Below are 19,518 nucleotides of genomic sequence, written 5' to 3' on the forward strand. Positions count from 1 at the left end.
TTCTCAACCTTAACTGATGGGAAAGAGTATGAGGTGTTCGAATGTTTGGAAATTAAGTTGAAAATGAGCACCGCCTATCATCTTTAGATGAAGGGTCAAAATGAAAAGATGATTTGGATAATATAAGAAATGTGGAGAGTATATATGTTGGGTTTAAAAAGGAAATTGAAGTAATCACCTACTATGGGTTGAGTTTTCTATGTTAATAGTTATCATGTTAGCAAGAGAATGCTACTTTGCAAAACCTTGTATGGACATAAACGTGGGTCCTCACTCTATTGAGAGGAAGTGGAAGTAGAGATAGTATTAAGTCCTAAGCTAATTCAGTACCTCAGAAGTGTAGTGGTATTGATTCGGAAGAGAGTTGAAACAGCTCGGAATAGACAAAGAAAGAAAGCGGATTTCCATCGAAAGAATATGAATATATAGAATTAGGATCGTGGTACAGGCAAAAGTTTCACCTTGAAAGAGATTGGTTAAGCTTGAATAGAAGGGGCAAGTAGAGTCCTAAATGTGTTGAACCGTTCGAGGTATTGATAAATATAGGTAAAGTTGCCCATGAGTTGACGTGGCTGATGCAGTTGCAGTATATATATAATGTGTCTTGCGTATCTATATTAAGGCGATAAGTACCTGATTCGAACCAAGTCGTTGATTGAGAGCCAAGGGGCTCTCATACGAATTTGTTTTGTATAGAATGATCGATCCGAATTTTGGTTCGTTAAGAGCGAATCCCTAGGAATAAGTTTATGTATATAGTGAGTATGCTTTGAATAGATCCTTGAATAGAAGAGCCTATTTAAGAGTTAGAGTCAGATATGCTTGACAAATATCCTCACTTGGTTAGTTAGATCAGATTCTGAGGACATAATCTTTTTAAGGGGGAAATGATGTAACGACTCGTATACTTTTATATTTAATTATACTGTAATTATGAAATTATAAATAAATAATATATGTGTATAGCTTTTGTCAGCTATGTGTTGTTTTACTTTTATCTATGTATGTGAATTACGGTGTTTAGGGTGGTTCATGTAATTAATTATGGGCTTGTATTTAATTGTTTTCACTTTTAAAAGTAGATTTAATACAAGTTTATTTGTGTAAATATGTGTATTGTCTCTAAAATTATGACTTTATAATCTCAATATTTATTTTTGGGATTTTATAAAATTCAGAAATAATATTTCATCAATTATTTAACCCTGTACGATTTTCTGATTGCATTTATTTGTAAAATCTGTATTTAATTCCCGAATTCTTCAAAAATTATGAAACTCATAATTATTTAATTTTGGAATATTCCGAGAATTTTAAAATCATCTTGGAATTGTTTTGACGATATGTAACGCGGGATATATATCGTTAATAGCTTCCTTGCGGTGTCAGATCGGGGCAATAAAGGAACAAATCAGATAGAGACTATCATTCTTATCCTTATTAGCACGTGTTTAGTTTCTATTAGTTGGAGCTGTGTGGAAGAGACAGGGGAAGGACACATAGTGGTAATACTAAATTAAACATCAATATCTCGAGACCTCTCACTCTCTTTTCCTTTCCTGCCACTCGTCTCGGTTTCCCTGTTCTTTTCACTTTCCGGTGGGCCCTGTGTTAACCGGTAAGCTGCTCGCCGCTGCCTTCCTCATTTCCGATTATCTCTCCTGTGCTGGCCGCTTGCTTCGATTCAGTTGTGATTATTGATGTATATCTATATATATATGCATACGCGTGTGTATTTCAGTCCAGATTGTTGTGTTCTAATTGCCATGGTGTGGATTCAGGTGGCTGTGATCTTGCGAGTTACTTCGAGTCTTTTTCTTTTGGGAATTATTCGAAGTGATTTCTGGATTTTCGGAAAATAAGATTCGATGAAATATTCTTGATTCCTGAATTTTATTTGTGTTGATTACGAAAGTTTAATCGGCGGAAATTCGCTTTGGAAACCCGTAATGATCAGCACCACCGAATTTTTGCCGCCGTCGGCGATGAGCCTCGGCGAGCCGACGGTGGACGATGATGATGTATATCTGAGTCTTAATATTTTCAAATAAATAAATATGAATAAATATAAAGTGCGAATAATAATAATATATTGGGTGGAATTGAAGATTGGGATTTGTGAAGTGAATTTCGGAGATGATACCGGTTGGACTGTGATTGTGAATTAATGTGTTTGTTATTGTAGTTGGCGTCGATTGTGTTCGACGGGTAGACCGACAAACAGAGGGAGTGCTGCCCGATTTTTTTTTCTCCGCAAAAAGTAGGTTTAAAAATATGGGGCATACCTTGTGATTATCGGGACTACCAGTTAGGCATGTATAATCATAATTATAAATACTTTACGGAATGTACTGATGTGTTGTGAATGAACCTTCCATAAATGGTTAACAACTCTCTTTTATAATCGTACCTGCGTGTTATAATAAAATATTTTGTAACTATATCGGATAACCCTGTTCTCTTATAACGACGGGTATATTTATTTTCAGAATATGAGTATAGAGTCGGATTGTGAATATGTGAATCTTAATTATTGTGTGCGTGTTTATAATTCGTTTATGTGCGATTCGGGATTGTTATCGTCGGGGTAGGATTAAAGAGAGGATATGTCAAGCATACATAGACGCCTAACATAGAGTATTTCGGCTCTATAGGTTCTAGTCGAAGGACTCGAGAATTGATATCGAACTAAGATAACCTAGTGATTAGTCGACAAGCGCAGCGAGGCTCCAAGCGAAGGACCTGAGCGTGGAAGTCAGATCCAGGATAGTCAAAAAGTAAAGCGATAAGCTGAGTGTCCCCAATCGATTCAAGGTCAATCGATAATATTTGTAAAGCTCTGCAAGGCAAGTACCCCTGACCATTCTTTTATGGTTCAGTACGTATGAATAGTTAAATGTTTTACTTTCATAATGGAACATAAACGTTTTAGGTTGCGTATCCCCTGTAGTTATAAATCACTATTTTCAAATTGTTTTGGGGAAAAGTAACTTCGAAAGGTACCTATCTCGAATGAAATGATTGTGGAATGGATTTTATATGTGTGCTGGCAAAATGAATTATTTTGAAATGAGATATGTACAATTGTTTTGAAAACTGGATAAAATGATCAGATAGGGATACATAGGGGCCATAGTAGGCCTATTGAGGTGGCGTAAGAGGCTAATTCGGTTGCGCGTAATATATAACCGATTAGTCCAGCAGATCAGAGACCTAGCTAGTCTCTGAGTTCCGGAACAGGTAAATGGGATGGCAGTTAGAGCCGTCTGGTGTTGATAGCCTGATCAGCTGACTTCACATATCCGTAAGTATCTGATTTGGCTTTGTGATTCTCGTAACGGAACAAGTGAGTTATACAGTGGATTTGAAAATGAAAATGGCATGCTAGAATTATTCTCTAGTATTTATACACAGCACACTACTGATGATATTGTTTTACAAAGCATGCTAGTTTTGATATCCAGTTTATACAATGTTTATTTGTTTCTTAGCAGTTATGAATTATGTTCCTATAACTGCTTTACTTTAAATCATTTTAATGGTTATTCATTTAGTGGTACTGCTGAGCAATTGATTGCTCACCTTTGCAGAATATTTTATATATGTATTACAGATGCCTAGGAGATTCCTCCGCGGTAGTCAGGGCAGAGTTCCAGTGCCTTCCGTGTCAGGCTCCTCTGAGGTAGTGTGTTGGACCAAGGATGGTCTGTTGAGTTGCTGTATTAAGATAGTGGGGTTCATATTTTTGTAGTAGGTTGGTTTGTAATAGTTTTAACCTGAATCATACTTAAACTTGGAAAAGGTCTTGGAAAAGGGGTTGTAGTTATATTAATAATGATTCAGATTTAATTATGCTTGTTATTATTGTTGTTGGTGATGTCAACTCCTGACCCCGGGGTTGAGGCCGTCACAATATTCTCTGATTAATCAAGAAAAATGCATGGATCCCTATCAATTGTTCAAGAACAAGAAGCCAACTCTAAATTTTATTCATGTCTTTGGCTGCAAATGTTATATCTTGAGAAATTAAACTGATCAGAATGGGAAGTTTGATGCTAAAGTAGACGAAGGTATTTTTGTTGGATATGATGTTGGTAAAGCATATAAAGTCTACAATCTAAGAACCAACATTGTTGTGGAATCAATACATGTTGTGTTTGATGATAAAAAGATTGAAGGATTGCAAGATGGAGATTACCATGAGAGCCTCAAATTTGACAATGTGGAGATGGTTAGTGATGACAGTGATGATGAAAGTGATCAAGAAATAATATCAAAGGATAATGCAGAAAAGTCTACTACCAATGAAGCACAAAATTCAACATCTATCGAGTTGCATAATGCTTCATCTGTCGGGAGACAATCTGCTTTATCCGTCAGGAGACAACCAGCTTCATCCGTCGGTACTCAAAATTCACCATCCGTCGGGTCATCAAAAGAAGCTGAAAGTCAGAATAGATCACTTACAGAAAGCTCCCCTTTCTCAAATCAAAGATCCATCAACTCAGGGGGAGTTTCTAATAATCAAAACTCAATCACACATCAAGACAACAATGAGGCCTCTTCATCTAGAGCTAATCTACCTCAACAAAGGAAATGGACAAATGATCACCCCTCTGAGCTCATCATTGGTGATGTTTCTTCTAGAGTTCAAACAAGAAGAGCAACTCAAGAAGAATTTCTATATAGCATCTTTCTTTCCAAGGAAGAACCAAAGAAGGTAGAAGAAACTTTGTTGGATCCTGATTGGATTTTAGCTATGCAGGAGGAGCTAAACCAATTTGAGAGGAATAAGGAATGAAAGCTGGTACCCAAGCCTAAAGGAAAGAATCCAATAGACACCAAATGGGTATTCAGAAACAAGATGGATGAAAATGGCATAGTAGTCAAGAACAAAGCTAGATTGGTTGCTAAGGGCTATTGTCAACAAGAAGGAATATATTTTGATGAAACATTTGCTCCTGTTGCAAGACTTCAAGCCATCAGAATCTTCTTAGCCTATGCAGCCAATGCCAATTTCAAAGTTTATCAAATGGATGTCAAAAGTGCTTTTCTGAATGGAGATTTGGAGGAGGAAGTCTATGTCAGTCAGCCTTCTGATTTTGAAGATCCAAACTTTCCAGAATATGTTTACTATCTTTTGAAAGCACTTTATGGACTGAAACAAGCACCTAGAGCCTAGTATGATACTTTGTCAAAGTTTCTTTTAGAGAATCACTTCACTAGAGGTACTGTAGACAAAACTCTTTTCTTTAGAAATGTTAATGACTCTAGTATACTTGTTCAAATTTATGTAGATGACATTATTTTTGGCTCTACAGATGAGAAACTTTGCAAAACGTTTGTCAAATTGATGCAAAGTATGTATGAAATGAGTATGATGGGAGAACTAACTTACTTTCTTGGTTTGCAAGTTAAGCAAGTTAGTGATGGAATATTCATTAGTCAAACTAAATACATTTATGATCTTTTAAAGAAGTTTGATCTAATGGATTGCACATCTGCAAAAACTCCCATGGCCACTGCAACTAAGCTTGAACTAAATACTACTGAAAAGTCTGTGGATATTTCAAGTTATAGGGGCATGATTAGCTCACTTCTGTACTTAACAGCTAGTAGGCCAGATATAATGTTTGCTACATGTTTGTGTGCTAGATTTCAGGCTGATCCTAGAAAATCTCACTTAGTAGCTATTAAGACAATATTCAGATATCTCAAGGGAACACCAAAACTTGGCATTTGGTACCCTAGAGATTCTGGTTTTGATCTAACTGGTTATTCAGATACAGATTATGCAGGTTGTAGAATTGATAGAAAAAGTACAACATGAACTTGTCAATTTCTAGGAAACAAGCTTGTGTCCTGGTTCAGTAAAAAGAAAAATTCATTTTCTACTTCTACAGCTGAATATATTGATGCTAACAGTTGCTGTGCACATATTTTATGGATGAAAAACCAATTGCTAGACTATGGTTTGCAAGTTGAAAGGATTCCCATTTTCTGTGATAACACAAGTGCAATTGCCATCACTAAAAATCCAGTACAACATTCAAGGACAAAGCACATAGACATCAAGTACCACTTCATAAGGGAACATGTAATGAATGGTACCGTGGAACTACATTTTGTTCCAAGTGAAAAGCAGCTTGCAGATATATTTTCCAAGCCACTGGATGAATCCACCTTTTCAAGGTTGGTAAGTGAGTTAGGTATGCTAAATTATTCTTAAATCTTTATAGATAATTTGCAAGTTGTATTGCAGCCAAAAATTTAATTGGTTTTACAGTCTTGGATGAAATTTTGGAAGTCAAAATTTACATCTCTACGGATGATCAGTATCCATCGAGTTTGATCATCCGTCGGTATACATTTTATTAATAAAATCAATTACTTTTCTGGAATTTTTTATGACTCGATGGATAACTACTTATTCTCATCCGTCGAATTGTCTGAATCCTAGCCGTTAATTCCCTGAACATTATCCATCGAGTATACTTACAGTTTATAAGTATAACATGACAGGACAATTGAAGGAATTTTTACAGTTTATTTTTAAACGGCTATTTTGGGCAATTCTCATTGGTTACTTTATTTTACTTTATTATTTTTGACAGTTATTTTTTAGATAGTATAAAAGCTTAATTCATTTCCATTACTTTTCTTTATCTTTCTCAAATCATCTGCTCTAAATTCTCTCTTTCTCAAAAGCTATTATCATCTCTATCTCTGCAATTTCCACTCTCTAACAATGGCACCAGTAGTCAAGATTATGTCACAAACTGGATTCATCTATGAGAAGAACAACTTCACGGCTCTAGTAAACAAGGGGATTCAACAATCTGGTGACTACCACAAAATGATGGATTTTGTGAAGAACTGCAAACTCAGCTATGCAATGCTAGAATCACCCACCATCTTCTGTGAGGTTGTTGAAGAGATGTGGATGACTGCTACATACAACTCTACTGATAAGACCATCACACTCACTATTAAAGGTAAGGAATTCTATATCAATAGTGATGTTATTAAAGCATGTTTCAAAATTCCTGATAATACTGTGACCTTACCACACACAGATACTGATATGGTTAATATGCTTAATTTCATGAACTATACACTCTCTACTTCTAAGTTAAGTGATATTAGGAGGTTGTGTCTTAGGAAAGAATGGAGTTTCATGTGTGATGTAGTTACCAAGGTCTTTTTTGGTAAAATCACTAATTTTGATTCTGTCAATATTTCTATGCTTAACATGCTAGTTACAGATAAGTTCTTTAATTTTAGTGATCTGGTTTTGTTTGAGTTGGGGTTTAATTAGGGGAGTTAAACAAGAGGGGTAAAAATGTTTACTATGCTAGATTTTTCATGATGCTAGCTAACCACCTCTCTGAGGAAATTGTGCTTGAGAACCCAAACAACAAATTAGATTGTTGGGTTCAAGAGAGAAGAATTATTGCAGATTTAAAAAGGGCAAACCATCACAAGGAGGTGCCACTCTTCTATTTCCCTGTAATGGAAGCACCTCAGGTAAGTGAGGTAAGTTCATCTGTCCCTACTCTTTCAACCTCACAGATTTCTTTGAATTCTAGTGTAGCTATGGCAACTATGTCAATGACCTAACAGTTACCTACCCAAGCTACTAAACCATCAAAAATTTCAAAATCCAAATCAAAGAAAGCCCCCTCTAATATCTCTCAAAAGATGCCAGTTGTAAAATCCACCAAACCCAAAGAGGGGGGTGTGAAGGTGGGTAAGGTTGGTGAGGGATAGGGTGAACATAAAAGAAACCCTAAGGATAAGGTTGGAGAGGTCAGTGTTTCCCAGCCTAGCCACACTATAGTTTCCCAACAAACTGCAGTGCTTAAAAAGGATAAAAGCTCATTTCTAGCCGCATCCTCCCAAAAGGATGTGGCTATTGAACAAAGCTCTCAGCCAAGAGCACAGGCCAAAAGGGTAAGGGACACTAGCTCACCCCAAACTTATGCCAGAAAGAAGAAATCAAAAACCTTTGGGGATGCACAGGGTTCACACACTGTGCAAACTAGTGCTAAAGACACAGTCACTGCACCTTCTCAAATTCAGTTTGATGTGGCTCCAATAAATATGGAGTCACAGCCAAAATCTTTAGTTATAGAAGCACCTCACACACCAAGTTCTCCCATAAACTCTCTGGATGTAGATATGATCAACACATCAATTCCTGATTCCCCTTCTTTAACTCTATTGGGGAAGCCAAAATCTAATGCAAGTGAGCATCATCTTTTAGATGATTTGTTAGCTCACTTGCCAATTCTTTCAGGAACTGTTGAAACATCTGTGCCCAAAATCTCATCAATCTGCACAGAGTCCACAATAGTTTCAATTCCAGGTTCAATCATTTCTACTCTCTCGATGGATATTGCTCATCATTCGATTAGTGATTGTATCCTGACAGATAAGCTTAACAACAGTTATCCGTCGGATAGTCAAACTGCTAACCCGGCGGATATCCTTATCCGTCGAGTGTCTCTACACAGCTTAAAATTTCATCAATTATCTCAAGTGCAAAAGACTTAGTGGTAGTACAGTCACTCTTAGGATTGAGGGAAGAGAGTGTTATAAGTGAGAGTCTGGGTTGCTCCCAGGAAAAAGGAGAGGAAAAGAGTGAAAATAAGCAATCCAGTTCTTCAGGATTGGCAAAAGAGAGTGAGAGGAGTCCCACCTTAGATGGTAAAGTTGAGGGTATGAGGGTGGGGATCCAAGGTGAGATCTTGATGTAACAAAAGAGAGAACACGAGAGAAATGCAGGTACAGGAGCTATAAGGATGGATGTCATTACAAATGAGTAAATGGATGTCCAGGATGTAGACAGGGAGGGACTATCTCAGCAACCTCAAGCTGTTATAGATTCCACCTCCCTTGATGCTGAGACATTTACTCACCCTGTTCCATCTTATCAACTTCTAGCTGAACAGGGCAATGACAATGCAGAAAGGATGCTCAACTTGGTGCATACCACACAGTCAATGCTAAAGGCTAAGGATGCCATCATAGCTTTGCCCTCTACAGCCGGTGATGTTGATTATGAGACTGGTGGTTAAGCAGATTTCTTTGGAGATGAAGGTGGAGATATTAAAGAAGAGCTATTGGATATAGGGGGAGAAGTAGGTTCTAGCTCAAGATCAGGCATGCCATCATGGGCATTTTCAAAGCATTGTGATGAACACTACTTCAAGACAACCTTGATTCAACTCATAAATCAGACAAATTCTGCTCCTTAAACCACCATAAATGCCAACACCAAGAAGCTCCTTCAAGAACATCTTGCTTCTCTAAAACTACAACAAATTCAAGGCTTCCAACATGCTAGAGATGTCAACACCATCAAAGGAGATATTGATGAGATGAAGAAGGCTATTTCTGATAAAATGGACTCTAAGCTTCCAGAAGCTACAATGCTTGATATTAAGAGACAGCTCAGGAAAAATTCTAATCTTACTACAAAGATAGATGTCTTGGATACAAGGATGACAACTATGGAAGCATCTCTTATAGCAATTCATCTACATCCAGCTCAACAGACAGACTTGCTTCAGAAACTGGTGGCTACACAAACCTCCTCCTCTACTGAACTTGATGATAAAAAAGGGGGAGAAAGGACCAAGTGAGGGGGAGAAACAGCTTAACATTCAAATCAGTAAAGTAATTGTGCCTACAATTGCTTTCACCAAGCCACTAGTTACAGACAGTATTGATCTGATCAATGAAGCAGCAGCAAATATAGGAGCAGCTGAAAAGAAACAGTTGAGTCCAATCAACTGGGAAAAAATTGATGAGGACATTCAAAAGAAGTTTGGGCTAGTAAAGAAGCCAGAAAAGTCAGCCATTCATTACTCTCAAGTTAGGCAAATCTCTGTGAATGAAATGAGCATGAACTATCTAGAAAGAGGACAACCATCCTGCATCAAATCTCCAAATGCTGAAATAATTCTGAAGCCAAGGGTGAACTATCCAAAATCATCATTGAAAAACCCTTTGGATACAGTGTATGAGACACCTAAGCCTGATGAGAAGAAACTGTTGTCAAGATCAATTGCCTTCTATAAGGATCCAGCTGATTCAGCCTTAAAAAGGAGAATTGCTAAAGTTTTCAGGAATGGGAAAGAAATTTTTGTGGTGGCTGAACATCCTCAATTTGCTCAAGCAAAGAGAGAAGTAAAGGCAAGATTGAGGAAAGAAAAGAAGCAAGATGCTCTAGATGCTAAAAAGGCTAAACAAAAGAAAGAGCAAGCTGCTATCTTGGCCAGGCTATAAGCTGTGAAACGAAGACAACAAATTCCTGCTCAGCCATCTGAAATCACTGAATTTCAAGATCCAAAGAAGCAAGTTGAACAACAACAGAAGAAACCTCAAAGATACAAGGAATTGGCCAAAAGAACCAAAAGGAAATTGGACTTTGTTGATAAGGAATTGGAGGATCAGTTTTCCAAGGAATCCACTTCAACTACAACTCAAGCATCAAAATCCTCTGTGGTATTTGAAGACATTAAAGTGGTGGATCCTTACAGGAACATTCATGGTGAACCTATTATGCCTAAAGATGAACCAATAGACTGGGAGAGTCTACCAATTCCTGACTTCAATTTGCCAGTCCTCAGCAAGCCAAAAAGAACAAAGTCAAGAGCAGTCAAGAAAGTGAAGTTATCACTTCTTAAATCCAAATCTCTAACTAAAGCACAATCCAAAGTCAACAAAAGAGATTACATGTACTTGTGTGACATCAAGGAATTCTCTGATCTAAATCTCTATCTAGATGAACTAGAAGAAATGAGAGGGATTGATGCCTACGGGAATCTATCTGAAAGGTTAGTTTTCAAGTACTAAGGAGGAAAAGAGATTCAATGGCCACTTCACATGATCCTTCAAGAAATCCAAGCTGTACTGATAAAGGTTTATTAATCATTCAAGAAGAACTTTGGATTCAATGTAACTGTAAAAAGACTGTTTCTAAAGATGATTGAAGAACTGAGGAGTATTAGAGGTAAAGATGCACTCCTAAAGACTCTAATTATTCCTTACACAAGGAGAAGAGTGCATCTAAGGCCCTATTGGCTGATGGAGTTCATGGATAACAAAGGCGTGAGAAGATTTTTCAGATTAAAAGACCAATTGAGCATCTCTAGCAATGAGACTCTTTTGGAAATGCAAGAAAAGCTAAATCTCTCAGAATCTGATGAACTGGAATTCCACAGACAACTCCAAAATCAGATAGAAGAAAACAACAGAAAGCTTGTGTGGCGCCCTCCAAACCCGAGTCAGAAGTTTGGGGTCCACACACACACACATCTTATTTATAACCTGCTTATAACAATAATAAAGATAATAATAATATGCAGTGACCCTACTTACCAAATACCACGGAACGCAACAGGTTAAAGTATGCACACAAGCCAAACATACCTACTTATATTATAAATGTTCAAATCCCAACTATTCAAACTCAGAACTGAGTATTAAACATTATTACAAACTTTTACAAACTCAAATTATCCCAAAAGAAGCTTACTAGCTTAACTCGATCATCCTGAACCCCTAGCTCTCGCGCTGGACTGGGGATCTTCGTTACCAACTGGTTCCTTCTTAACTGGAAAAGAACATAAACAACATCGCACAAATGAGCTAACTAGCTCAGCAAGTCACAATGACAAAACTGAGAATAATGATCATCAGATGAAAATGGTTATGATATCAAGTGAATAATGGATTATGATTTAGAATTGGATATTATATTTTCATTTTAAAAACCAAGGTTAGGCTGCTGATCAGTCACGCACTAACCCCGAGCAAAGCACACAACACTGCTCTAACTACTGGATCCAAGGCACACATTGGCCTAACTTGACCATTATATGGTCTGACCACGAATCTGGTCCACAATTTTATAAAAACAATCCAATTCTAACATAATAACAGAATAAACAGTAGTAAGCAATAAACAGAATCATTAACAACATTGGACGTTCAATAATGAAATGGTTTCAATCTGCATAAGGATCAATATGGCATTTTCAAAGCTTGGATGTTAGGTAATGAAAGAATTGGATAACAAAGGAATCAATGTTTCAGGGTTACCAAGAATTGGTCTTTCAAATCATAAGGTACAATGGTCTAAGTATATATAAGTAATTCGGTTCAGTGTTTGGTATTTAGTTTGTATGTATTTATGGAGTAGTATCGTATATCTCTGGTTTGTATTTGGGTATACAACAATCAATGGTTTAGAACGAATAAAGTTTATAACTCAAGATCAATAACTGGAATCAGGGTTTTGGGTTCAGTGCATCAAAGCACTTGCAATATAAAACATTACTATCAATCCACTATAATATATCTCGAGAAAGTTCAGAACACTTGCCTCGTATTAGCTTCTATACTTCTCCAACTTTCAATCACAACCGTCTACTCCCCGACTATCTGTTTCCCTTTCCTACACCTTGCCTCCTCTGCTCACATATTATAAGCATCTATCAATATTCAACTCATATGATTCTATTCGACATATACTTCTATGTACCCTTCGTTTCACGCAAATTCGATTAACGGATTCAAAGTTATACTATAAACAAGTAAACATCGAATATATAGACCGACAGTTAACCAAAATGTCACATATAACACATAACACATCAAATAATCAATGATATATCATTTATAATGGAGTCTCGGGTCATAATCAGGCTTTCAGGTATTTAAAATGATTTTTAAAACATTTTTCGGAATTAAAACGGGTCGTTGGATCAATTCCGGAGTAATAAACAGGGTTCGATTGGCCAAATCTGGCTTCAAAACAATTTTATAATAATTATCGAGCCTTGAAAACAGTTTAAAATAATATTTTAAAGCTCGATACTATTTTTCGGAATTTTTTAATCATTTTTAGGTAATTAAATCTAATTAAATAATTAATTAAAATCAATTAATAATTAATTGAATCAATTAATCAATTAATTTTTGAATTAATTGACGAATTAATCAATTAATTATTAACTAAAATTAATTAAGTAGTTAATTCAGATTTATTTTTGAATTAAAAATAATTTTTTGAATTAAAATAATAATTTTTGGAATTTTCAGAAATTAAAAACGAATTTTTCTAATAAAAATAATTAAGAAATATGATTTTTGAATATTTTTAAAACAGGAATCCTATTCTTGCAAATTCTGGAAACTTCAGGGACCAAACTTCATCGTCCCCAAAAGATAAGGTACTAAACTGTAATTTTGCCGGAAAACAGTGGGGGTTCGTCGGAGAACTCGTCTCTGGCATCCTCACTCCACCATCACCTCCAGATCACATCTACAATTCACAAGGAACACAAACATGCAATCAAATCACATCAATCATCCCTGTCCTGGCCGGAAAATGGCCAAGAACATCGCCGGTTTCCAGCGAACCTACGAAAACTTCAAAACACAATTCCCTTCGATTCAGACATCCTCTGTTAACGAGCTATATACCAATCGATTGCAGATTTCATAAGGAACACAATCCATTATAAATCAACAACTAATAACCCCTAAATCAAAAATCCCCAAATTTCAATTGAAAACATTCATACGGGTTATAAACCCTAATTTTGAAATTCGAAAATCAAACTCAATTTTGAGCATGTTGTTGAACTCCAAATCAGACATATGACATATAAAAAACATCAGGAAAACAAGCTCTACAACTTGCAATCATCAAATCATTCAAACAATCATCCGAACAAAAAATCATATTTTTAATAAAAATAATTCGAAAATAAACAAATTTCCAGAAAATAAACCTTGATTTCTGCAGGTATATGGTTCACAGAATCTGATAGTACACCTCAAGACCTTCGTTTTGAGTACTCGAGTTTTTCAAACGGACTCCGGTAACACCTCCGATTGTTGGTTTGATTCTCAGAAGAGTTTATGAAAATAAGAATTTTCTCTGGAAATTTATATAATTACTGACTTCAAATGATTTTTGATACGGAATAAAATACGGTAAAGGCTATTTATAATTACGGAAAATTAGTATCCCGTTGGATCATTCCGGATATAAAATGGTACGTTTATTTATAAAAACTGATCCAAACGGTACCGGTTTTCAGGATAATTATCCAAATCTGTACAATTTGTACTGCGGTCTTGGTCTCAGCGCCTGGTTACACGTATTACAAGGTGATAATTGTGATAGTTTAATAAAAAGATCTTGTTTATCGAAAATACGAGTTTTATTGATTTACCGAAACGAATAATGTATCGAAAATGTTGCGCCGGGACCCGCGTAGGATAAACCGTACGCCGGATCGAAAAAGTCGAAACATGGAAAATGCTCGGAATATTGCAATTAGGTTAGGAAGGAGTTTTCGGAAGAGTTTCGGGTTATAAAAACATAAAAACGGATTACGTCGGTTGGTTCCCGATTGTATAAAATAGTTTTTAAAGACTCAGAAAAAGATTTTATAAAATCCATATATTTTCTATAAAATCATAAATCATCATAAAAATAATTAGGAAGATATGACAATTATCTGTATTTTATTTTGGACATATAAAAATTAAAATACTTAATTAATATTATTTTTAAACATCCAAACACATTTAACACTTAACAATTAATTCACATAATAGATACTGAACACATATAATAATTATTTATTAGCAAAGATAATTACACGATATATCCTGGATATTACATCCTTCCCCCTTTAAAAGGATTCTGTCCTCAGAATCTCCTAAGAAAACAAATGAGGGTACTTTTCCTTCATATCACTTTCTAACTCCCAGGTTGACTCTTCAACCTTTGGGTTTCTCCACAATACTCTTACTAACTTTACCACTTTATTTTTTAATGCTTTCTCTCTTTCCTCTAGAATTTCTATCGGACTCTCTACATATGATAAATCTGCCTGAAGCTCTATTGGTTCATATTCTATTACATGCCTGGAGTCTGGATTATACTTCTTAAGCATCGATACGTGAAAAACATTGTGAATGTGCTCCATGTGCGGAGGTAATGCCAATTCGTAAGCTACTTTTCCAACGCGCTTTAGAATCTCAAATGGTCCGACATATCTTGGGCTCAGCTTTCCTTTCTTTCCAAACCTCGTTAGTCCCATCCACGGTGATACTTTCAGTAATACCAAATTCCCTTCTTCGAATTCCATGTCTTTCCTTGACTGATCTGCATATTTCCTTTGACGGTCCTGTGCGGCTATCAATCTCTTCTGGATAACTTCAACAACTTCCTTTGTCTGCTGTACTAATTCAGGTCCAAGTATTTTGCGTTCTCCTACTTCGTCCCAATATACTGGAGATTTGTATTTGCGTCCATAAAGGGCTTCATAGGGTGGCATCCCAATACTGGCGTGATAACTGTTGTTGTAAGCAAATTCCACCGGAGGTAAATGCTCGTCCCAACTCCCTTTGAAATCAATAGCACGAACACGTAACATATCTTCAATCGTCTGGATCGTTCTTTCACTCTGGCCGTCCATCTGTGGGTGGTAAGCCGTACTCATATTCAGTCTTGTTCCCAAACATTCTTGAAAACTTTTCCAAAATCTTGAATTAAATCTTGGATCTCGATCAGATACGATAGACACAGAAACTCCATCACGAACTACAATTTCCTTCAGGTACATATGGACTAACTTATCGAGCGAAAATCTTTCATTTATAGGCAGGAAATGAGCTGACTTGGTAAGTCTATCCACTATAACCCAAATGGCATCATGATTAGCCCATGTCCTTGGTAATCCGACTATGAAATCCATAGCAATATGTTCCCACTTCCACTCTGGAATCTCCAATGGCTGTAGCAATCCACTTGGTCTCTGATGCTCTGCTTTGACTCTCTGACATGTATAACATCTATTAACCCATTCCGCAATTTCCCTCTTCATATCTGGCCACCAATAATTTTCTTTTAAATCTCTGTACATCTTGGTACTCCCTGGATGGATTGAATATCTTGAATTATGAGATTCCTGTAAAATTTCATTCTTCAGCTCCGTCACCGGTGGAATCCAAATTCTAGAAGAAAACCTACGAATACCTTGATCGTCCTTTTGCGTGCATAATTCTTCACCTACCAAACAGTTTATATCCTGATCCATTACTTCCTCTTGACACTTCTTTATCCTCTCTAACAACTCTGGGTGGAAAGTCATACTATACACTTTTGCTTCACCAGGCTTGCAAATTCTAATTTCCAATTCCAATTTCTAAAATTCCTTATATATTTCTTCGGGCACTGATAACACATTTAACTTTTCCTTCCGACTCAACGCGTCTGCTACAACGTTCGCTTTATTGGGATGATATTTAATCGTGCAGTCGTAATCCTTGATTAATTCTAACCATCTCCTTTGCCTCATATTAAGCTCCTTCTGTGTGAATATGTACTTCAAGCTTTTTTGATCCATGTAAATCTCGCACTTTTCTCCATACAGATAATGTCTCCAAATCTTCAAAGCGAAAACTATGGCTGCTAGCTCCAAATTATGAGTAGGGTATTTCTGTTCGTGTGGCTTCAGTTGCCTTGACGCATACACAATCACCTTATCGTGCTGCATCTGAACACATCCTAGTCCTTTATGAGAAGCATCGCTATAAATTACAAAATTCCCTTGATCGTCTGGAAGTGACAGAACTGGTGTCGTGATTAATTTTCGCTTCAATTCCTGAAAACTTTCTTCACAGTTATCGTTCCATATAAACTTTTCATTCTTCCGTATAAGCTTTGTCAATTATGTTGCAATGCTTGAGAAATTTTGAATGAATCGACGATAATATTATGCTAATCCCAAGAAACCTCTTACCTTTGTTGGTGTTCTCGGCCTTTCCCAATTTGTAATTGCCTCAATCTTTGCTGGGTCCACTTTGATCCCTTCAGTACTGACTATGTGTCCTAAGAACTGAACTTCCTGTAGCCAAAACTCACACTTCGAGAATTTAGCATATAACTTCTTTTTCCTTAAAATCTCCAAAGTTGTTCTCAAATGTGCTGCATGATCCTCTTCCGTCTTTGAATAAATCAAAATATCGTCTATAAACACAATAATGAACTTATCCAAATATTCCTTGAAAATTCTATTCATCAGGTCCATGAACGCTGCTGGGGCATTTAACAATCCAAAAGACATCACTAAAATTCATAATGTCCATACCTTGTCCTGAAAGCTGTCTTCGGTATATCCTCTGGCTTAATCTTTAGTGGATGATATCCCGATCTTAAGTCAATCTTGGAGAAGTACTTGGCTCCTTTTAATTGGTCAAACAAATCATCAATTCTGGGTAACAGATACTTGTTCTTGATTGTAAGCTTGTTGAGCTCCCTATAGTCGATGCACAGTCTCATGCTTCCATCCTTCTTTTTGATAAATAGTACCGGTGCACCCCAAGGGGATACACTGGGTTTGATTACTCCTTTATCTAACAACTCTTGCAATTGCTTCGCTAGCTCTTTCATCTCAACGAGCGCCATTCTGTACGGGGCCTTGGATACTGGTTCTGTTCCAGGTGCTAAGTCGGTTGCAAACTCAATTTCTCTGTCTGGAGGAAGTTATGGCAACTCATCGGGAAACACGTCTGGAAATTCATTGACTACTGGAATATCTTCAAGTTTCGCTGGCTCCCGATTTCTATCAATCACATATGCCATAAAATGCTCGCTTCCTTGCCGTAGTAACTTCCTGGCTTGAATTATCGTTAAGAACTTCTTTACTTGCTTCTGGCCCTTGAACGTTACTATCCTTTCGTCTGACGTCTTCACCATTACCTTCTTATTTTGACAAACTATCTAGGCATCGTGCTTAGATAACCAGTCCATTCCTAAGATAACGTCAAATTCTCCTAGCTTAAATGGTATTAAATCTACACAAAACTTACTACCAGAAATCTCAATCTTACAATTCCCGCAAACTTGATTAACAGATTCTCGTTCTTGATTTGCTAATTCCACAGTCATTATTTCATTTAAATACTCAACTGGACAATTTAACTTACTAACAAAATCTTGTGAAACAAACGATCGAGTTGCTCCCGAATCTATTAACACTTTGGCATATAAAGAATTCACATTAAGCGTACCTGCCACGACATTAGTATCCTGGATAACATCCTTCACAGACATGTCAAAAACTCTAGCCCTTGGAGTCTCATTCACTGGTAGGGTAGATCCCATAATCCTCAATGCATTATTGACTGGGGATGGTGTCTTGCAATCCCTTGCTCTATGTCCTGGCTTCCCACATTTAAAGCACATAAATCCAATGGCTGGAACCTTCATTGCTGGATTCCGGATAGGCTGATCCTTATTTGCTAGCTGATTTCGGCACTCCCTCGAATAATGCCCTTTCTGGTTACACTTGAAACAAACTACATTCAACTTATTATAAACTCCTCCATGTTTCTTTCCACATACCTGACAATCTGGAAAAGTTAACCTCAACTGATTCGGCTGATTCGCATTAACTGGACGGTTGCCCTGGCTTCTATCGCCTGCATTTTGTCTCTTGAAATTAAAATTTCTCCCTGGATGAAACTTGCCTTTCTTAAGATTTGGAAACTTCCCTGGTTGTGACTGACCTTCATTCCCTTCAGACTTTCTCTTCTTACTTTCTTTTTCCTTCTGTGACATCTCACTCTCTGTCTCTGCAATCATGGCCTTCTGTACAACTCCTGCATAGGTGTCCAATTAAAAAATGACTACCTTCTCTCTGATCCATGGCTTCAGACCTTGCTGGAATCTTTTAGCCTTCTTCCTATCAGTATCCACATATGACGGCACATACCTTGACAATTCTTCAAACTTACTCTCATAATCCACCACCGACATATTTCCTTGCTTTAACTCTAAAAACTTCAACTCCATCTGATCCTGGACAAACTGGGGAAAATACTTTTCCAAAAACAATTCCTTAAACCTCTCACAAGTAATAACATCTGTACCTTCTAATGTCTTCACAGTCTCCCACCAATAGGTGGCTTCATTCTTCAAGTAATAACTTGCAAACTCAACCTTCTGATCTTCCTTCACCTTTACTAAGGCAAATGACTTTTCTATTTCCTTTAACCAAACATTTGCTTCAATCGGTTCTAAGGAACCTTTGAATTCTGGTGGGTTCACTGCCTGAAAAGTTTTGAAAGTTACCTGGGGATTGGTCTGTCTTTGTTGTTGTTGTGCCAGGTGAACTTTTTGTTGGGCCAAGATTTGGAGAATCTGGGCTATTGTTGGGTCTATGGGTCCTGGGTTTGCATTCTGGCTTGTATCATCTTGGTTGTTATTGTTGTTGTTATTGGTTTCTTCATTCTGGGTGTTGGTGCGGGTATTTCTTCTGGGAGGCATTTTCTATAAAGAATCAAATAACTTATTTAACTTTTAAATCAAATCTTTGCATAAAAGAAAAGTTTTGTAAAACAGAAATATCTCTTTTTGAAAATAGTTGTAACAGTTAAACTAAGTAAATTGCATGCTTCTTTACAGAATATAAACAGTTAAGG

This window comes from Apium graveolens, unplaced genomic scaffold, assembly GCF_009905375.1.
Source record: "Apium graveolens cultivar Ventura unplaced genomic scaffold, ASM990537v1 ctg5210, whole genome shotgun sequence".
In the NCBI taxonomy this organism is placed as follows: domain Eukaryota; kingdom Viridiplantae; phylum Streptophyta; class Magnoliopsida; order Apiales; family Apiaceae; genus Apium; species Apium graveolens.